Here is a 23,721-nt window from a genome sequence, read left to right as displayed (position 1 = left end):
TTTTGCGCGATATAAATATTTTTGCGCGATATAAATATTATAGTAAAATAATTTTTACTTTGTTGTAACGAGTACTTTGCAAATTATTTTTTTATAATTTTTAAGCATAGAAAAGGAATACAAATATAAATTGTGAATAATCCGAATCCGTGAGTTTCTCTATTCCCAGTTGGAAGTTAGGTCTTCGCTTTTCAGGTTGCAAGATCCGATCGCACATCGACATATAATACACACACGGCCATCGCGTCTATTATCTGAAACAGATACAGAGAGAAATCGTAAATCGCTTTACAACAATCGTCCCTTTGTTGCGCGTAAACGGATTGATCGATATGCGTATATGGTGGGGAGCTGAAAAGTGAAACAGCCGTTGACATTTCGGAGTGAAAGTCCCGTAACCTGGACCCGCGGATACATAATGTGACGATGACTAAACATACGTCTTAAAACTCTTATAAAAGGCCTTCGTGTTGAGAGAATCGGTTTTTTTTCAAGCGCAAATTCTCTTAATAATTATATATGAAAAAAAAAATTATATGCGATAAAAGTATGGCTCGTTAAAGCTCGATTCAATATTTGATAAAGATACCTTATAATATGCATTAATATAACGATTAATACAACTATTATAATTATCTTCGGTTCGATTTTAAGTAATTTTGAAACTATTCGATCGAACAAATTTTATTTACCTAACATCGAGATAAAAAGATGCATATCTATATTTGGTCCTGCACCCTGCACTATGTGCTAAGTCACATTATGTGCTTTGCCACGTCATATATAATTACGTGAAACTTCAATGATGTGTCAATACGGCTAAGTAATTACTTAGCCGCACTGACACATCTTTGAAGTCTTGCGAATTTTAATTTAACGAGAATTTTTGTGTTCTAGTCGGTGGTTAATTAATGCGATTCACGGAGCGATATGAGTAAGACTTACGCATGTTTTTTCCGCATTTTACATGAATATCTGATTTTAATATTAAAGATTGTTTGTATCCGCACACCTTCTTTTCCTTTTATCTTTCAACATTATCACTTAAATGAACAATTCGTAATCACGTGTTGCCAGAAGCAATTTTAAATAGCGAGCATAATTTATGTGTTCTCATTCGGAAATTATCGCGATATATCGATTCTTAATTCTCTGCGGCACAAAAAGATATCACCCGTATACTCTTTCCGTTACGTTGCGGAATTGCTTATTAAAGTACTTTTCATCGGAGTCGAGTCGGCAAGTATGTATGCAGACCGGTATAAAGTTTCGTAAGAATCTCTGTTCGGAGAAAGTTATGATCTTGCTATATCGTCCCGTATATCGTCCGTATCTGGAATCGATTTTATTTTCAAACCGCTCTCTCGATCTCATACACACACATACACACAATCTTTATGTCGCTCTGTCTCCTGCCACAAGAGTGGCAATACTTTCTGTTCTTAAAATAAATCTCTGCTTTCAAAAAGAAACCGATGTCACTTGTTGCTTTATCACAAAGTCGCTCGTGGCACTTTTTTTTTTTTTTTTATTTAGTAAGTTATACGCGCCACAAAAAGGCAGCCCGTTATCATTTCGCATTTAACACGGACGCATTTATCGTTGTAATATTAGAACGTGCTTGGCGACAGAAATTGGTGAAAATGTGAAAGCGTAATCATGCGGGATAGATTTATATTACACAGCTGTACTATAGCGCGCGTTTTATTACGATTTAACGATGCAACCTAACGAAACATTGCAGAAAATGAGAAAAAATTGAATATAATCTAGAAAGTGATACAATAACACACACTATAAATGCAACATAATTTTAGAATTGTATTACGTGTAAAAGATCAGGTCAGGTTCAGTGACGCGAACGGAGCGGTGTACACAAGTAATATTCGTGACGAATTTTCTCGATCCTTTACTCGGTTACGATGGCACTTTAGAGCTCGATTAAGAACGGTTTAATTTCATTATCACAACACACAAAATGTCAAGGACGACCGTCTGACGATCCGTAGCGTCAAAATCACACTTGCTCGCTGCCAGATTTTGGACACGAATAAATTCCGACCTCGGTCCAAGAACGGAGCGATTCCCGATTCTATCGCGAGCCTCTTATCCGAACTGTGAAATCGGACGTCACGTATGGCTACAGTAAACACACGTAAATAAAACGTATCTGCCTGTGATAAGTCGGTCGCGGTTGGATCGGCCTTCGATTTCTCGCACTTGTCTGCTACCGTTGTTACAACTATATAGACATTTATTATCGCACCTTTCGAAGGTATTTCACTGATGTCCGGCACACTCGAGAGGAAGGCACGCACATTCGCTGATAAGACAGCAAAGTTGTTTGCGAGATCAATGAACGGCCGTCATTAATTTGTTATATGCGATCGACCCGTGTTGATTCGAATGATACAAGAATAAAATTTTCGAGACATATCAATAATACGTAATTTTCATAATTTTCTAATAATTTGTAATTATGAATTATTTTCGCGAAATTGTAATGTATTTCTTTAAATTGAGGCTTTAATGATATCGCTGATATCGTGGCCGAATTAGATAAAAAATCTTCGGAATGCTCGAACATTTAAGATATCAGAATTACATCGAAGAATTATTTCTTCGAGATGACTAAAGCCAAAAAATTTCAAATATATCAAATGAAAAATCTTTAATTATAATAAAAATATAATTTTTTATGTGTGCAATATGATTATCATACATAATAATAATATCAAACGAAGCAAATGCAATAACAAATAATAGATTGATTATTGAAACTCTGTACAAAATATTTGCATGATTCATATGAACATTTAAATATTATATAAGTTATGTATAGTTTTGTAAAATCATTTTTGATTCTGAGTATGGAATGGAAAATCATAATAAAACGTGCTTTATATTCAAAAAAATCTATAAATAAATAATATTGATTATATAATTATTAATATTTTATATCTATAATATTTTTGTAATTTTATTTTCGGGTGTAGTCCCACATGATCATACGACTATTTTTAAACTCGGAAAATGACTTGACTCCTAGTGTGACGTCGCTTTGCCGATTTAATTAACAGCTTCACGTTCAGTTCAACCGTTACAAAGTCTCCGGGCGATACGATCTGTTGACCGTACCTGTTATCTCATTGAAATCGCGTAAGCATTTCGTAATAATCGAACCGTTTGTCGACATAAGTTCCCGAAAAGGTTCTCTATACTTTCGATCGATATTTTGTGACAACCGATAAATTCGATTTCTAACGAGCCCGATTTTTCAACACGATGTCCAATCGTTTATGCAAACACAGCTGCTCGAGATAACTGCGCTGCTCCACTCGCAGACATTATCATTGCGATTATACTTATCGATTTAATTTCCCTGCCTCTTAAATATGTACTTGGTATGGAAATGCAAGAAAAAAAAATCAAGGAACGTGACTAAGATTATGAAATAAACTTCTTTCTGTGAAAATTATAAACATGTAACTTCTCCTGTTGAAACAGCACCTTAAAAATAATTGCTCGTATTGTTTAAATAAAACTGTTATTAAAAAAAAAAGATTAGCTGAATAATATAAGAATTTTTCTGAAAAGTATGAAATTTGTTATTTTGTATTCAAATTTTTGCGTTTTTTTATTTAATAAAACTAATTTTATTAATAATTTTAATATATATTAATTAAAAAAGTTTTCTCTGAAAAATTTAATTCTTACCCCAAATTGTATTCGTCAGCTGCTGAATTGCCTTTCACTTCAATTTAATCACCGAAAGTACAATATTGAAATTTCGATATATTAGAATGAAATAGTTGATGATTCAACCAAAGAGTTTTATAACTGATTTTAAAAAATGATCTTTTTCAAGTTTAAATATTTATATCTCATTGATCAAGTCGAAACGAGAATAATTTACGAAAGATCGTTCGTGTATCCTCTCTGTGTAATATCTCTGTAGCGCGATAAAAAAAAAATATAATTGCCAAATCGTATCTAATTTGGCTTATTGCTGGGTATATGCTGTGATACTATTTCGAATTGCACGAAATATATAAAATCATTCTAAAAAATAATGGAGAATATATTAATTATATAATAATAAATATATAACTTTATACAGAAATAGTTCATAGTTAAACAAATAAAAATTTCATTAAATAAATATTTTATCCAAATATATGTAAGAAAGAAAGAGAATATTTTAGCTAGTATTTGACGCGTTTAATTTTATGTAAAATTTCTGAAATAAAATTATTAAAATCGCGTCGAATTTATTCGCAAATTCCGGAGAGAATTTCACATTGATAACTTTTTTAAACGAAGATTCGTGTAATGCGTATGTACGTATGCAGATGCGGCGTGTTTGCATTTTATTCCTCGAACGTTCGCTCTACCATGCCGATCTCCGGCGAGTTCGCCAACGCAACAAAGATCGCATGCGATATAAACTTCCGCGGGGCAATAATACCGGTTGCGGTTGTTCGGTGAATGTGCGTACAGAAATGACTTTTTGCCGGTATCGAGCTAGCTCTCATCAACCAGAAGAATCCGTTCCAGAAAAAAATTAAAAATCTGTTATAATTACAAATAAATACGTATAATAAATGTAAAGATAATTAAATTATATAGAGAGTGGTTTTGAGTTATACATGTTGTTATCATATAATATAATACTTCAGGGGACAAACTTAAAGCCCGAAACAAATAAATAGATAGTATAAACATAGCTCGCTCAGGCTTTATTTTCTGTGCTACAAAAAATTAAAGAAAATACAGGCGAAGAAGAATACTTGTCCCCTTTAATTATCAAGCAAATATTATTCTGATGTGAAACTCGATGTTTACATCGAATTTAATATATATTATAAATCTCTCCAACTGTGAATAACAAAAAAACCGCTATAACTTTTCTAATATTTTGTTGTTTTGATTATCATATATTATTTCTGGAAAAAGATGATAAAAATGCTTACAACGATTTATGTGAATACGACATTTTTTTCTTGGGCTGCTAGTTCGCCCTTTGAAATATTGATATGTAATTAAAAATTATTTTATATAACTGTTAAGAAAGGGAAAGTATTTTTTAAAATGATCCACAAAAGAGGAAAATATAATCTGACATTGCTTTTTGCCGATACCGCGAGGAAACGGTCCGTGGTTGATGTTGCGTGCAAGTTTGTGCATAATACGCACATTTACTCCAACACGGATCGGCAGCGCACGTTACACGGTGTAAACGAGTAATCGATCGTGCTGAAATTTCTTTTAACACGCCAACGTGAGATACAACGTTGTGAATTATCGTTACTTCGATGATTGTGTCTTATCGATGTGTGCGCGCGCGAACGTGCTATACTTATTTTTAGATATTATGTAAGGTTCCATAAGATATTTAAAATCGCTTGTCAAGAATTCGTGAAAAAGACCACATTTGTTTGAAAAATTAAATGCTCACCTAAATACATTAACATCAAGAACAACTTTTATATATCCATTTTGTCAGGAACGAGTTCTATAAATTATAAATATTAAAAAATATTAAAAAAAGAGAAATTATATATTCGAGAAATAGATACATTATATACAGATTCATCAAAATATTAACCCGGACAACAAGCGTGTCTAAAGGATGTTTTCGAAATGTTTTTAAGACGCGTGTTGTTTGAATAAACATATTGATTAATAGCAACTGAAAACAAAAATAATCTTGAGTTAGTATCGATATATATGACAAAATATTTATTTCATCTTCGATACGAATTTAGCGAAAAGCATTAACTTATATTCTATTTTTGAAAATGATCAAATTTTCTTTATGTCAGATTTTGAATTTTACTTTAAGAGATAATACGCGGACGTAAAAATTTTTCTATCGGATTGTTTCTTTGTAAATTCAGAATTTAGGAAATGTTGCGCAACTTTCCTACACATCCATATGAAAAATTTATTTAAGCGATATAAAAGCGATCTTGTGCGAAATAACTGTTCGATCGCGAATTACGAAGTGAAAGAAAGTAATACATGATCATCGAGCGACAAGGAGGAAGACATTCGAGTTGCATAGCAGCGGCTCCGCTTTTCCACGGCAGATGCGTGCATGACCTGTTGCTAAGAGGCCCACGGAAATTCGCACGCGAAACGGTGCGAATCGTCGAGAATAAAGATGCGCGCACCGATAGTGCGGATGCGAAATAAGCAATCGGTTTGGAAAGAGAAAAAGCGGCAAGAAAACAAGTTTGCAAATTTAAAATTGAGAACTATAAAAAATTGTCAAAAAAGCGAAAGTAATAAATTAATCCAGTATTAAATATTAATGATGTATTAAGTGTTAATGACGATTAACATTGATACGAAAAATATTAAATTGTACATTTGTGCATTTTTGCATCGCAATTTCTATTTTTGCAAATGGAAATATATTGTAATTTATGTTAAAAATATATATAAAAAAATTACAATAATACAATATATTTTTTATGAAGATTAAAATAGGATATCTTTAAAGATTAGAAAGAAAAAAAAGATTAGAAATGTAGTAGTTCCTGCTTATATCATTCACGATGCAAAACGATTACCTCGACCTTGTCGCTCGTATTGATAGAAAACCCTTCACGCGGATGGTCTACTCAAATTCAGAAATAATTAATTCGAGATAATTAATCGACCGAAGTGTCTGACGGTACTCACATTGACATTCGGCCTTGAAGAAATTCTCCGCTATCTTGAGGAAATACGCGAACGTTATATCTTCGTGTACATCCTATGCTTCCTTATTTCTAATCATATTTCCCTTCGATTATGTTCGTTATATTACTGTTCAACGAACTTTGAAATAGGAATATTAATCTAAAAATGTACGGATTTTGCAGTATTTTAATTATCAGACGAAAAAATATTACTTGAAAACATTACCAAGAATTTCAACTGTAAAAAATTTTATAATTTATAATAAATATCGAATAATGTCGCAAAAGAGAAAGATTAAGATTTAAAAAAAATGTATAAACGTTTTTATTCAAAAAGTGTGTTTTAAATTTAGATGCATATTTAAAGCATTTCATAAACATGTGTTTGAAAAAATTGAGCAACTAAACTTACAGTTATAATTTGAAATAGGTTGGCTCTTACCATTGTATAGTCAGAACTCTGTTTTCAATTCGACATCAATTATTTCGGCATGCTAAATCTTGAATGTAATACACGCAATGGTCTTGGTAAGAGTGACGCTATTAAGCATAAACTCAAGGTACTCCGCGCTTCGATACTCTCAAAACTACTTATTTCAACTAATGTATCTCGTGCTGACCGGTATATGGTAAGCCGGTTATATCGAAAGTGATGTAAACGCTGAAACACGAATTTCCATAAAACGATGCGGGTAAAAACCGTACGTATTTATATCACTTTAACGAAAAGTAAGATTATAAAAATGCTGGTTTTATATTATACTCTCAATATAAAGAATTCGTAAAAAAAAAAAAATGTAAAATCAATGCGAGTTAAACGAATGAATTTTTTATTGTTTTTTGCTCTTTTATTAATCCTGGAAAAAATCTTTTTCTTTTCAAGCATTTATTTTTCTAATTACTTCTGCGATACTAGGAAATAAAATTTATCTGAGAATTTTTATCCATGAACAAATGTATTGTTAATACAGTCTTTTAGAGATATGTGTAATATATATAATTATATAAAATATATTTAAGATAACAATTGCACTTGAAGAAATCGACATCATAAATTGGAAATTATTTCTAATCTCCCTATTTTTTTTCTCTTCTTTTTCGTTATCTTCTAATCCAAATCATGACTATCATATCCGTTATATCCGATCGATTTTTATATTTATCGTAGATATAAGATTTGCCACGATTATCTTGACACGGAATTACTACGAAAAATTCGTTGATATATTAGATGTGTTTTATTATAATTGTTAATGTTATTATTATTATTATTAACGTTTTCATTATTATTTCGCTCACATTTGCACAGCGTTATTGGACATGTATAAGTGAGCGGAGGAGTATTAAAATTCACGCGGTTCTCTTTTTTTTTCTCTTAGGTAACTTAGTGCCAACAATAAGAACAATCGTTCGGAAAACTAAAGATCCCTAATTCATTTTTCGGTTTACTCATCCGCAACCGATATATTCTTACAATTTCAGAAACGAAACTATCTTCGCCAATTACGTTAGTTTATCGCGTATATTGAATTGATTAGAAATATTTTACTGTGAAAAGTTACTTTGTAATTCTCCGGACATTCGAAATATTTTTCCAAATACAGAAAGAGAATTTTCGAAGATTTCTCGTATCTCACTATATCCTTAATCGATTTGCGCGAACTTTAATTAGAACAGGATCGATGATTTTCGGAATATTCCTCCCGAGAGATGGATGTATGACGTTCTTCAAACTGCGCATTAGCACGTCTAACTATACCGTGTAGTCGGAGAGAACTACATACCTGAGCAAAGAGAGAAACCATACCTGCGGCTTTGGCTCCGGATCGGAGCACGTTCCGTGAGATTTAACTCCATCACTGTCTCCGTCGTATCAAGGACACACAGAGACCGAGAGAGAAAGAGAGGAAAGTTACACCTGGCGCGGTACGAGATGAGACAACTACCGCACTCACTGATCAACTGAATAGGTCTGGGCCGTACGCACCGGTCCCGCGGCCCCACTACCTTTTCCTCTACCTCCCTCCTACCATCATCCTGTTTTCTCTACCTGGTTGCTCTGCGATCCAACCAGCGAGTAACCGACGGATGAGATGCCTGCGAGCGCCGATTGGCCTGTTCAAATCGTCGTCGTGACGTCAGCGAGCCAAACCGTCGTACTGAGAACAATGAGAGAGAAAGAAAGAGAGAGAGAGAGAGAGAAAGAAAGAGAGAGGACCCGAAGCTGCCCTCTCCCTCTCCTCGTCGCTTTTCGCGGACTACGTCTCATACCTGTCCTTCGTCTTCTACCGGTCGTTCGTTCGTCGGTCCGTTCGCCTCGGTTCCATTCGAATCTGCCTTGGATCTCTCATCGGCGTGCGTCTCCTTCCACCACCCGGTAGATCCATTCTACCGCGGCGAAGCGTCGGGGGATCTTTCTTTCTCTCTCTCTTTCCCACTTATACCGGTTTTTCGCTCACGCGTGGTTTCCCGGTCCCGCTCTTCGGTGTCCTTCGCTTTATTCTTGCGTCGCTCCTCTCGGCGGTAATCGGTCCATTTTTTTTTTTTTTTTTTTAATTGGTCGCAATCACTGGCAGGTTCATCCGTAGCGAATGTCGATACACTGTCGGAAGATGCTGACAATCCGTCGGGTGCGCGCTGTTGCTCTAGCCCTCTTCTTCTTCCCAAGCTTGTTCTTTGCGGTGTCTTCGAACACCGTTCGCCTCCGCCGTACATGGTCCCTTGACGTTTTGAACACGGTACTTCTGCGGTTTACTCCCGCAAATGTTTACCTTTACCTTAGCGTTCGTCCGCTCGGCGTATCTTGATGACGATGCGATCGTTTTTTGATGTTTTCGATGTTGTTTTATTGTGATACAGCCAGTAGAAGATGGTGACTGCATGAAAAAAAGTATTGTTTTATACATAGAGTTTCTTCTCGAAAAATTACATCATTCTTAATATATGTTCTCCAATCTTCTCCTACTCCGACTCCTCGAATCGTCAATAGCATCTTTCTCTTCTTGATCTTCTCTCTCCCATCAGTTCTTCTCTTGCGTACCGGTCATCCTTCTCGTCACGCACCTTTTTCTCTCTCGCTTCGAACTTTCACAATCTTTTTACATCGTCCGCCGATTCTTCTCTTCTCGATATTTCGCTTGTCCGACGACGTTCGTCGTCGACTTTCCTTCCGATCTCTTTTTTTTCATCTCGCAGTCCCATTATTTCTCCTTCTGCCGGCTGTCCCTCTTCGTCCTGGTGCTCTCGGACTTACACCCTCATCTCCCCGTTAACCCAATCTCTCTCCTCATGCTCCTTTCTCCTCTCCGCGCGGCGGTAGATCTGTCTCTCCTTCCAAGCATGTCGTCCATCCTTCCTCCGCGGTTCTCTCTTCCTCGTTTGCTTGCACTGTTCGTCCCATCTCTCTCTCTCTCCCTCTTTCTTCGAGTCAAATTCGATCCTCCTCCGACTCGGAGAACACGCTCTTTCTCATCCCAGTCGGTCGCTGGCCGACCGGATTGCCCGCAAGAGGCTCGCCACCACCGCCGCCGCAACGGAGCGATAGCGGTTCGCCAGGTATATGGGGGAGACACAAAAAGGAAAAAAAGGACGCATTCCAACGGCTATAGTCGGTCCATAACGATTCCCATACGTTGAGCGCGCAACGAACAACCAATGACCCCTCTTACCGATCTCTCGCGCCTTCGCTCTCTCCCTCGTTTCCCTCCTCTCCTTTCTTCTCTCGTCGCGCTCTCGCTCTTCACTTGGAATCTTTCCCCAGGTTCACGCGCTCGCTCTTACACAGCTCACGTGTCCCGGCTTCCCTTTCCTCTCCCCGCACGTCCTCTTTCCATCTCGCACCCCCCGTCTCGCTTTCGCTCAGTTGCGAGTCTCATATGTATATACTGGGTGATCGAGGTGAAGGCTCGACCTCGTATGTACTTAGATAGACACAACTCTCGTGAGGATCTTTCGACGAAGATCAACCGACGTCACGATCCCGTCGGCGGCTTCGGCGTTCGTTCTCTCAAGCTCTTTCGAGTCGCGTCGATACCTCGAGATGAATCTCTCGATGGGGAATCCCGGCAAGATACCTTCTCGGGGTGAATGAATTTTCGACGTGGTTCTCGCGTCACTATGGAGAGAAGGCACATTAAGAAGCGCGCGTTAAGAAATGTAAATTTTTTTTTTCCTCCCGACGCGACTCTCTTGTTCCTCGAAAAGGAAGGACATCGTTGCAGCAAAGGGTCGGATCCTTACTCGCTTCCCCCTCCCTCCCCTTTATCTCCCCGACCCTTGCGCCGGTTCAGCCCGTCTCGATGTATGTACCATACGTGGGAATCTCCGGTGTGGATTCAACCGCCAAGATTTTTACGTGTCGGGGCGATAAATTTCGCGCGATCGTATCCAAACATTGATTTCTTTCCTTTCCTTTCCTTTCCTCCCGAACGCGAAATCAATTCGCTCGCGGTGCCGGGCTCTTTGCCGGATAATGATCGGTCGGCGCAATATTGTTGCGGAATGTAATTGCGGCTCGGCGAGCGCGATACTCTGACCCGGATGCATCGCTTCGACTGTATAGAGAAAAATTGCGACACGCGACTCTCCACGTCCGCACACGCTCCTCGCTCATTAATCGCCGGGCTGTGCGTGACGCGGAAAGCAATCCGCGTTACTAAATTCAGAAACGTAACGGTTTATTGAGGCTACTCGGACCTCCACCCGGATTTTCAAACTACTCCTCCATGATTCCGTCAGGAATTTTTATTATTCGTTGCGAGAGCGCGTGAGAGTACGACCGTAAAATCCGTGTTGTATCTTCCATTTACACCAGCGTTCTTCAACGATTATATGTTCCGCGGATATCGCGCGGTAGCCACTATATTAGCATATGTGCAAAAATAAGCATTCCCCGTAGCCTTTCTTACCGTCGACAGCGTTTAACGTAAATTCCGCCGAATGACTTCTATAGCGCTGGGGCTTTCGTGGTGGGACACTCCCGCACGAACACGCCGGCGATACTGAAATTTACGGCGTTGCTTCGAGTACAAATTCTTTATCGGGACAAAAAGAACTCCTGCAATAATGTACGTGCGACCGTTTTCCTTCGGCGAAATCGACTTCGCTGTTCAAAAGGGAATATTTGAAAGATCGAGCTTCTCTCGAAATTCTTTTTTCTAACTACTAGACTCATCCGTTTCCAGTTTGTGGGAAAGGCAGCGATTGACCGAGCCGCTCGATGCATAAGCATAATTCCAACGTGAGTAGAGTTCACGATGAAAGTGCAATCTCTCCGCGATAATCGGCGGACGATTCCAATCGAGTTGTTAAAATAGTTTCTCGATCTTGCGAAATATCCTCAATGACATCTTTCACGAATACCTGAAACAAAACGCATTTCTTGTCAGTGACAGCTTGTTGATTCACTCTTATAATATAAAAAATTAATTATTTACGAAAATATATAGTCACGACAGACCATTCACTCCACGCTTCTTATTATCAATATAAAATCTGTCAATATGCGTATTCTTCCTTCATTGTTACTCATCTCTCTATTGTATCAAGTGTCTTCTGTCTCTCAATTCTGCTAATATTTTTTACAATACATGTGTATGAAAAGTGTATGTCGCATATTCTCTTCACAAGATTCTCCTTTGAAAGACCACGCGTATTCAATAAAGCAATTTTTCAAAAGACAAAAAATTTGAATCACTTATTCTGTATCGCAGATATTGTTTGTTAAAATATGAAAGCGACTTCTTCGGCGAGACGCGTGGGGTATATGAAAATACAAACGTTGTGTGTTTCAAAATATGTATTACCTGGTCTTCTCCACGGTGTCCGATTTCTCTCTCTTCTCTTTCTCTTTTTCTTTGTTTTTCTCTCTCTTTGCACACGATAATTAATTTTAACGATTTAAGATTATATCCGCCCGGTAATCTTATACGTCGTCAAGACCGTAGGATATGTTTCACAATCCTGCAGTCATATTATTCGATTTCTTTTCTTTTTCCTGAAAATTATATTATTATTTTTTTCTCATAATAATTTTATTTTTTTCATTCAAATATAATTGTTTCAAAAGAAATTAAATCTTTAATTTCAAAAAAGTTAAAGAGGGAGAGATCTATACAGAAGAAAGATCACCGCCAGATGATAAACTCACATGACTAAATCTATGACAGATGAACACAATGCATTGTTAGATAAAATCGCGGAGTTACGAATTGCACGCGTAATTCGAGAAATAGGAACGTGAGAAATAATATTCCGCGGTCGCGACTTTGCTCTATTCGCAGGCGCGGTCTTTAATTTGATTCGATTACTCCTCGAGAAAATCAACGAGATCCAAGTTTGGCGCTGTTTGCGCAAGATTATGTCTTCGATACACCGCGTAATTTTGCTCTTCCGTTGTCCGATTCAATGGCCGTAAACGATGATTAAGTATCGACGATTCGCCTTACGTGGCGTGTAATCCGCCTTCGTCTTGCTCATGTGAATAGAAGACGGATTTCGCCGAGAGTGCTTGCCCGATTAGGAGCGAAACACAATCAAACGTAAAAATAAGACACAACGCGAAAGCGGAATAAAAAGTATAGTACCAATACGCAATTGAATAATAACTAGAATAAATGATCAATTAGATTAGGAAATAAGATTAACTGATAAAAAAGTGATGAATATTTTGAATAAATTTTGAAATAAAAAAGAATTCCTGATAAAATAAAATTTGCTTGTATATATATTTAAATATATGTACCATACAACATTCTATTATTCAATCATCTTAACTCCTAATCGATATCTAATTTGATATATTATAAATTGTAATTTAAGAATTATTTTTTAAATATTTTTTCTCGATATAATTTAGTTGAGAATAAAACGATTTTAAATTAGACAAGAAAATAGTCGTAAAAATTAAACATGGAAATTTTTGAAAAAACGTGAAATATCTTGTTCTTTTTTCACATATAACATTTTAATATTGCATTTCAAGTCTTTAAAAAGATGAAACAGAAATTGCGGACAAAGCAGTGCCTTCGTCCAAGCTTTGCGAAACGAAGTCCCGATCGCGACCTGTTCCCGGAATGTTATTGCTAACGTTCAGGCGTACGTGACACTTACGTGAATGAAATTTAGCATGCGTATCGGCCCTCTGAGCCGGGAGAGGCAGAATCTCGAAGGTCGTAGGCAACGTCGCTGATGCTTTTATGAGTCACGCGAAAAATTTGCTTGTGAAAATGCACGCGTCGTTCTACCTTCTTTTCTCTCTATCTCTCTTTCTTTCTCTCGCGTTCTTTCTTTTTCTCCGTCTGCTTTCATATGTGACGACGATCGTTTGCGCGAAGAGTCTTTTACGAGCTAAAACGCGAGCTTCGCGCGCGGACAAAGGAGCGTTTGCGCGGCGCGGGCAACGTACCGAATAACGAAGCCACAGTTTAATCCCTATGTAAAGACGCGAAGCGCCGTAATCTAGCTAACTGCCGTAATTAAATTAATTGGTCTCCGACTTCGAATATACCGGCGGCGTTAAAATCTCCTCACAATTCGTAATTAACGATTTAATTCCCAAGCGATTCTCGCGAGAATCGACGAATGTTAAAATTGTCTTGCGTGTCGATAACGAAACACTGCGCGCGCTCCGTGTTATTAATTTCTCATTTATGAAACCGTATCGTGTTATTTCACTAATTCGTTCGAATATCGTCAGTTATGCGTGTCCGCGTAATGCGTTCCGCGGCGCGCGTAACGGCACGGGAAATTACGCTAATGGTTAAATGATATTAATTTGACATAGAGATCCCCTCCCTCCTCTGCCAGACTATTCGATTTCGTCAAATATGTTAAGAAGAAAATTCCTAGAAAAAAGCCGGAGTCTCTCCGACTGTCAGCTTCTTTTATGTACTTGCCAATTCCCTGAACGTCGGAAAATTTATTGTTGGGAAGTTTATTGTTCGAAACTTTCGAAAAATGTTTAGCAGAAAATCGGTCCTTTTGGGTATGTCACAGTTGTCGATCTGTTTCACCTGCTCTTACCACACTAATTCGGCCATGAAAAGACTGCTAGGCGTTGGCGTCACAAACTGACGCCCTTCGACTTCCGGCGGATGTACATCGTCCTTGCAACGGAGTTTCTCTCGCTTTCCTTGCACGCATCTGACTTTTTATTATTTCAAGCAGCCTTCTCTTTGACCAACACTCTATCTCGCTTCTATCTTGTGTCTGTGCTGTATATGATAAATGTATGGTCGAATGAAGGCGTACGAGACACCACGAGTTGACCTCGTTCTGATCTTGATTTCAGGAGCCCTTTGGGCCATTTGTGTCTGATTCCGTGAAACTTGTGGTTAGCATACAAAAGACAATGTTAATCTAACATTTATAAAATTACTATACAAATACACATATTTGTAAAATTTATAATATTTTTAATTATAATCTCTTTTTCTTTTAATCGAGAATTCTCTGTTGATTTGTCCAAAAGTCTATATATGTGTTATAGCTTACTTTTATGCTATCTTTCTATAAACAGGAATTCTTTTCTTGTGCTGTTTTCTCACTACACATTTGCAACATGATCGCATGACCAGGAGTGAACAAATTGAAAGAGATGCTCTTATTTTTTCCTTTAGTTGGTGATTCTATAGAAAAGGAAAAACTGCGATTATCAGAATTTTATCGCGATTATAAACTCACATAAATTTATTATATGATAAAAAGGCATACTTATGATAATCTTACCATGATAACAGAGCGTCACAATCATTAACTCGATAGAATTATTTATGTGCCGCTTCTCTCCATAACCCGGCTATCGATCTAGCGCATTAATTAACTACGTTTATGAATGCGGTTATAGACTAGCGATATGGCTTTCTCTCTTTGCGTTGTAAATTGGCATGATTTATAAAAACGATTCGTTTGGATACGACAGGAGCCATGCCGTGTCGTCAACGGCTGGTTACGACCGTTACCAGGCGAGGACTATAGAAATCGGTTCGCACCTGCTCAGCCAGGTAAAAAGAAAAATCAGTCCAGAACCCCCGTGAGCCCTGAGGTCCGTAGTGAGTTTATAGATGTCTCGTTCTTTATTCCCGAAGAAACTTCACCGCTGGTTTTGGTTTTTAGAGGCCCTAACACTCTGGAATTTTCTTTTCCTTATTTCGTTACTACGTTCGTTACTCGTTACGAACATGTTGGTTCTATTGATGCGATAACCATTGTCTACGTTAAACGGATATACGTCTGAAATTTTCCAACATTTTTTGTCATGTTGGATGAATAGATAAATATTAATTGTCAAAACTTGCATATATATTTTTTATAAAAATATCTACTTGCATGTTTTATTTTAATAAGTTCAAATAGGTTTTATTCTTGATATTTTATCTCAAAAACTGCGATACTTTTCTGTAAAAATCTGTAGAAAGATATAGATATGAAGAGTCACAACGAAACAAACTTAAACATAAATTTAAAGTCTTGTATAAAAAATTTTTTTAATTGTATACTCTACAGCGAAGATTTCGTGATGAAGCAAAAAATGTTCAGTGACGATGTTTTCATAGTCAGTTTTCAAAGAAGGATGGTAGAAGGTATGTCGAGAACGAACGAAAACATTTCATATCGTTAGTCGTTCCAGTTAACAATATCTTTACCATTAGAAAACGGCTTTCCACTGATATTTCCGCTTTACAGTTCCATAATTCCATAGTACCCTTAGTTCCATTAATAGATTATCCATAGGTTTCAGAAATAGATACGTTCCAGGTAAAATTTGAGAGATGGTCTTTTATCGAGAGGTTTTTCTATATCCTTCCTAAATCTTCTTCTCAGTTAACATTTTTTCTCGAATTTTTTGAAATATTTCTCTTGGATCGCTGGTAAAGTGTTGCTTTAGCAAATTTACAATGTCTCATATATCTGCCGGAAATAAATTTGTGATCTGATTAAATAGATTTTCACATGGAATTTCTAAAAAAATTAAAAAAATTTATAACTGAGATATTTTTACAATTTCTCTTCGTGTATTTTTTTCTGCATCTATTAATTAGAAATCTTAGAATTAGAAAATGGAAAAGAAGCCTTAAAAATCAAATATTTTGTTTCAAAATAATTTGAAAGAGAATACGTGCATAAAAATTCTTCGGAGAATTTTTGCTAGTGGACAAGCATATTTACGAGCTCCAGGAGAAAACTCTTTGTAATATTTTCTCATTGTTAGTAATATCGTTCCAAATTTTCATTTCTTTTTTTTCTACATGCGGATTTTGTTATACGTGTCATGTAATAATTACGCGCGTTGTTTCTCTTTTAACCTTTTCTCATTTATGCATTCTTTAACTTTCAAATCACATTGATTTTTTTTTTCTTACTACATAGTGTCAATGTAGGTTATTTACCTTTCTTGCTGTAATCCTCTAGCAACTCTAGGTAGTACGATTTATTGATGATGTATCAATGATGCTGCGTGGATTCACCGAGAATGCGACATTGCAGCTGCGGTCGCGCGGGCATTGAAGTCTCCGCGCGACTAGATAAGTGTATCTGTATAACGATGATCAGCATCGAGGACACTGTGTGTGCTCAGAACGCAGTCGCAATGCGGTTTCACCGACATATTTATATATGCTCGGTTAACTTTTCTCCAGCGCCTCTAAGCGAAATCTGCTACAATTTTTGCTTTCGAGTTACAATAATTCAATCAACAAACCATTGAATTTACAAAAAAACAATTCTTGTTTAATTCCGCAATTCTTTCATTTGTTTAACAAAATATATGAATAAATAAAAAATATTTATGGCTTTTAAAAAATTTCTCCTTTATAAGAGATAATATATGTTCTAAAACTCGTGTGATTTTAATTTTAAAAAACATATTCTTTAAAGAATTTGTGATCAGCAAATATATCTTGGAAAGAGTATTAATCAATTAAAGCCTATATGTAATAGTTCTAGTTAAACTATAATTGTTTTTATTACCTGATAATTAAAAAATAAAATGTTAAAAAATTTTTAAGAAAGATTATTTGTGTGTGTTACTATAATATTTATTGAAATTACTTGATTTTTAATATGAAATTTTTATACTAAAAGTATACCGTTGGCCATTTATAGATAATATCGTACAAGTTATAAACACAAAAGAAAGATTGATTTCTCATGTTGGCCGTCGCCTGTAGCAGAATATCTCCTAGATATATATACATATATATACGCGCCGCCGAACATCTTTAGTTTTCCTAGCATGAATGCGGCTTAGCGGACGGGAGCTGTGAAAAAATCAGACTCGCGATGAGATAAATAAAGAAAAAGAGAGGAAGAGAGAGAGAGAGAGAGAGAGAGAGAGCAATTCTGCTGCGAGAATGACTCGAAAGAGGCAAAGGAGCTCTCCGATGATGTCATCGGTCGTCGGATACTCGCGCCTACGCTTTTCTCTCTTCTCGCCCGTTTCTTCGAGTATCGCGTGCGCTCCTTTTCCACTCATGCGCAATCTAGCCGAGAGCATCGCAGTCTTCTCATGTTGAACCTCTATCTCTTTCTATCTCTTTCGATCCCTCGAGAGATCCTCAGACCGTCGCACGAGGACGAACCGAGCGATATAATGTACCGAGGACACGCTCGAGTCTGCCTCCACGCCGGTCCACGTTGTCGGTATATACCGGTTATGCAGATGGAGCTTGGTCTGGACCTCCTCGACAATCCCGCCGCGAGAGAACGCCGTCTTCTTCTTTTCTCCTCTGCCTTCTTCTCGCCTCCTGCTTCCTCACCTCCCACCTTCTTCCTCCACATCTTCTTCTTCTTATTATTATTTTTCTTCTTCTTCCACCTATAATCCTCCATCTCCTCTTACTCCTCTTCTCTTCTTCCGCTTCTTCTTTTTCTTTTTCGCGGTCGCCGCCGTGTGGCTACTCCTGTCTCCGACTCTCCGCAACCGGCAATCGGCGCTGCTTTAGTTTTATGCGAGGCTATCCGGATGTTCGTATGTGAATCTTGTCTCTCTTTCCACTCATCCTCTTCCTGCTCGTTTTTTCACCTTCTCTACCTCGTCGTCGTATGAAGTTTCTCGTGGCCGTTAGAACGGTTAGGAACTGCTTCATCGCGCAACTGGCCAAGATCATGCGGTCTCCTCCAAGTTATTTGTTGACTTTTTATGGTTGTTCTATCGGTTCAGAGGATGACGATGAGTCGACATCTCATCGATAGATCTCATTACACAATGTCAAGGCTTCTGTTTTATCCGGAAATCACCTATCAAGTCTTTTTTTCTTCACGATTTAAGACTTTTTCTATTTTAAAGGTCTTTCAATTAAATTGTACAATTTTTTTATATATGTTTCAATAAAATTCATAACTGAAATATAAAAATAGATATGCAAGAAATTAATTTAAGAAAACCAACGTTAAAAACATTATTTCGACGAATATAATGCATATAAAATTGCATTTTTCAGATATTGAACGGGTTCTTCTGGGAAACAAATTTCTTGCTCGCAAGAGCCTCATCGAAGGCGAACTGCCTAATAAAGTGTACGAGAGCTGGATGGAAGACGTTGCCGATTAAAGCGAGATAAACGTGAAATGGCGAACAACGGACCATAAGTGTGACACGGCAACCGAATATAATCGGGAGATTTACTCTCGCCGAACGGAACCGTGTCCCGTTGATGCGAGTTTAATCACGCTGATCGGTAGGCGCGTCGTTGTCGTTCTCATCGATAACATCAATCGGGAATGCAACCCGGCGTTATAACGGTAGCGTTTACCCATGAGGAAGAGGATACCTTTGGCGGTCACGAACTCGAGAAACGTAACTCACAGCCGGAGAGCTGACGCTGTTCGGAAAATAAATCGCCGCCATCGTCACTCGGCAAATCTGAACGATGCCTCGTTAAATCTGCACGATTGTCCCATTCCTCTTGCAGAGCCCAGAGCTTTTCAATTCCATGCGCCCCGTGAACCCTAATTGGAACAATTAATAATTCTCGTCGATAAATCTTATCGTAATGATCCGTTTTTTCTATGCACCAATATTATATCAAAATTTTAGTACTGGATTTAAAGATTTATCCGCACTCGATTGGATTCGAGTTACAATATGACTCATGCGAACAGAATGATGATTTTTATGCGCACATAACGTCTGATCAATCGAATTGCTAACAATTTATTCGCTTGGTAACGCTCTTTTAATAAAGCGCTCTCTTTCTCTCTCTCTCTTTCTCTAAAGATATTTCACTGATATTACAGCGATAAAATAAATTTGATTTAAATAGTTAAGCATATTTCGTAAATAAGAAAGATGTTCCACAAAAAAAGCATGTCTAACAGCTACTAGAAATTAAAACTAGTACAATTATTTCGCTGAGCTCATTTTTAAATATTATTTTAAAGCATGGAAATATATCTTATGCACAATCCTAAGCTGCTTAAAATTATATCAATTTTAATCTGCGTTACAGCGCTCGCGACGATCGAAATAATCGCGTATATATCGCATCAGTGGGCGCCGACATCAAAATTGACATCGCGACAAGTCGATAGTTCGGCTGCTCGCTCGTGAGAGAACGATTATGTATATCGTTCGATAACTGGTTTCTGCAATCCGGTAATAATAGCGCCACACCGTATTCGGGCGAGCTGGCATTAATCAGTGTCCCGGCCTACGGCGCGACCGCATTAACTTCTTCGCAACAATATTGCGGCTGTAAGAGCCGCGACGTCTCGGTCACGGAATAGTATTGCGGTATTCTGGTTGAGTAGATCGCTCGCCTAAGTAGCCACGCCGATAATTCATTGTCTACCATTTTACTGCCGCGGAAAGAAATACGCCGGAGTCCGAACGCGCGGTCGCGACGGTCGATGTCTTGACCACGCGTTCCATTTTCCGTCTACCGCCCGAAGACTTTGATTTACATTATCATTATCGTCGTCCGTGCGCTATGCGAACGAACCGGCAACTTTCCAGATCATCGACTTTTACCGGTCCACGATTTCGAGAGTAAACGAGCGCTGCCGTAAGGCACCGAATGCACCGATTATGGAGGAATGGTTTTACTCGCGTGTAAAAGTTGAATTCGTAATATGTAACTTCCTACGTTACCACTTAAAAACATATTTGTTTCTATAGGATCAATAATTCTGCAGTTGCATATCTAATTGTTATATAAATTAAGACAAAAGTATGGTAAATATAAAAGCGATAATTTTCATTCGACAAGATTTATGATAAAAGTATTTATAAATACATTTCTGTAAATTTTATTTCTAATCGACACTGACCTTTAATGTGATTCTCATGCAAAGAGGTACATATACTTTGAAATTTTTCATCGGCATGCTAGAGAGAGGCGATAACGCTTGCACACGGCGCACGTGGTTTATTTGTTGACTACGGGAACGTGAGTTGTTGTGCAAATAATTGGAACGGCTGTCCGCGTTTGTCACGCTTGCTTACGAGGCTCGCTACGTCGGGTTACGAAACGATAGTTCGCGTTTGCAAAAACTAACGAAATGAAGATGATGAGCGAAAAAATATTGTTTTTGAAATTTGAAGCTTTGAGCATTTCGCTTTTCATTGAAATATATGTCAGATTGTGTATTATTGTAAATATTTTTTCGATCAAACATTATTTCGTGCTTGTACATGCGCGTAATTTGATTCTCAGATTAACCTGTGCCTGAAAAAAAATTGTTTTCTGTTAATATTATAATAATATAATGCTAATACAATACTTTAAGGAAGGAAATTAAACAATTAAAATGCTAAAATATTATTTTTAAATATCTTCGTATCTTTATAGCGCTTTAATGCAGGGAATATTTTTTGACGGTAAGAGATTTATATGAGAAGGATAACAAAATATTGAAGACTACCACATTTAATCGTACAAATCAAATATCAATTTTCTAAAGTATATATGTAGTTATGACGGAAAACACTCAATTCTGAAAAAATTAATAAGTTTAGTTAAGCATATTTATTTTTCACGAATAATTAAAGTACGCATTTAATATTACATCTTTTATTATAACGATTTTATATAATGATTATTCTGATTTTATTTAATAGCATCACGTTGTGTAAACTAGTATCTGCGCACGATACACGGAATATATTTTGAATAACTTATGATGCTAACAGTTATAGAGAGAGAGAGTTATCATTCTTTTTACGTTACTGTATTAAAATAGAGGACGTTTCTAGCATCGCGCAAACTCGAAAACTGCGAGTGCTTGCCGAAAACGTGGAAATCATGTAATATTCCGAACGACGTGGTGCCTTTCGAATGCACGGAACGCTTGTGGAATAAATTTAGGCGGTGCTTGAGCAGAAAGCTGATCCGCCAGCCACGACCAACGTTGCGAAACTACTTTGAATACCGACGTGCGACAGAACTGTATTCAAAGTACTTATGTCAGAGTAATACGCGAACCGTTTCGCGCTAGTCGCAAAATGGGAAGCTCAAGTAAATCCCGATCTGATTTATGATGCAATGTTAATACAAACTTCATCATCTGGAAAGAATATGTCGAACATTGCTTTTCATGCATGTTGATGATAATTATCGATCAGTAATTATCGTCTTTATCAAACGTTAATCGTTAATCGATTATCTTTATCACGAAAATGCGCAAATTCTTGATTACATAAATCTGCAAGTTTCCTCAAACGGTAAATTTGCATATCGTTCTCGGTGAAGCTCGCGAGCAAGCCGCTATAATTTTCAGCGAAGAATATTGCCGTATTCGGCGTAATTCCTTAAATATCTTTATTATGAATCTGTGGTTTCCTAGAATTACGGCGATCTCTTGCGATTTTCTTTGAGCGATGCATACGCGAGGAAAACGTTCCGAACAGTTGATGCAGATACACGCGCGTCCATTGTGCACGTGTCAGTCATGCATCTTCTCCTTTGACTAAGTTTTCGCATTATCGATAGACAGCCTCATAGGTCACTGCCATTTTCGTTCTTGTCTCGTTCGTATCTAGAGATTCTCGCGACTACAAGAGATGCAATAAGCGCAGAGCGTGCGAGGAGAGTCTTCCCACGATAATATATTATATTGTATTTCCAAGCTATGAATGTGTGTGTTCAATAATGTATTCAATTAAAATTCTCTCGGTTTGTGCGTGCGCGTTGAAAATATACGGCAAAAATCCTTATTAACGCGCGATCGAAGAAATTCTTTGTCTTCACTAAATCATTCGCCGTTCTCTCGATACTATGGACAGATAAGAGTGATATAAAATAATTGCCGTGAAATCTGCTTGAAAGATGCGCAGAACATACTTTTTATCAATACTAAAGCCTTCGCAGGTACATCGTTCTGCGCGATTGCTATCTGATTGAATTTGCATCTAGCAGTATAGGATTTGAAGAAAAAGGACAGTATGTATCGGAATATATCCGATATATGAAAAATTATAAATTTATAAAAAAAGGTATAATTTTTTTCATAAATATCACTAGAGAATCATTCGTTGTGGTATTTTTGTATATAATATTCGCGTTCTAAAAAAATTAATGTTATAAAATACGATAATTTTCAGACATAACATTCTTAATTTTAATTAAAGATAAAACCCGCGTCTTCTACTAAATTTTATTATAAAACATTAAATTTAATACTGCAATATTTGTGAAGTTAAAAATCAACAATAAATTGGACGATTGATTTTTTGTGCTTATTCTCTCTTAAGGTTTCTAAAAATCTTAACATTTCAAAATCGGTTTCTCTTCATCTTTGTATATCTCTCCTTAACAATTCGGAGTAACAGCAGGTATCTTGTGGTAAACATTAGGAAAAAGAGCGTTCCATGTACGGTGGATTACACTTTTCTCGTGGAAGATGTCCGAGATAGTGAAAGAATATTCGAGCACCCCAATGGAGCCCATTAGGATCCAAAGGCGGTTGGGCCAGTTCTCTTCTCTCCCGCGTTTCTCTCTTCTCTCATTCCTCTCTCTCTCTTTCTTTCTCTCTTGATCCATGATGGAAGAGAAGGCGGGGGATGGTCGGCCGGTCAAGCCACATTCCGTACGCC

General features: G+C 37.3%; 1 long non-coding RNA gene across 2 annotated transcripts; it reads right to left on the bottom strand.

Annotated features, from left to right (window-relative positions):
- Positions 1 to 4,251: 4,251 nt before the first annotated feature.
- Positions 4,252 to 8,720, bottom strand: LOC115246375. 2 transcript variants are annotated; one of them, XR_003885659.1, is made up of 4 exons: positions 8,497 to 8,720; positions 7,132 to 7,350; positions 6,691 to 6,849; positions 4,252 to 5,515 (listed from the first exon to the last, which is right to left on the bottom strand). It is a non-coding gene; the product is annotated as an uncharacterized LOC115246375 (long non-coding RNA). The 2 variants fall into 2 exon arrangements; XR_003885658.1 differs by lacking the exon at positions 4,252 to 5,515 and having other exon boundaries at positions 6,491 to 6,849.
- Positions 8,721 to 23,721: the final 15,001 nt, after the last annotated feature.

The sequence above is a fragment of the Formica exsecta genome, unplaced genomic scaffold (assembly GCF_003651465.1).
Source record: "Formica exsecta isolate Colony F162 unplaced genomic scaffold, ASM365146v1 scaffold149, whole genome shotgun sequence".
Lineage (NCBI taxonomy): Eukaryota > Metazoa > Arthropoda > Insecta > Hymenoptera > Formicidae > Formica > Formica exsecta.
The sequence above is the reverse complement of the archived record's forward strand: the minus strand, read 5'-3'. Positions and strand labels throughout refer to the sequence as shown.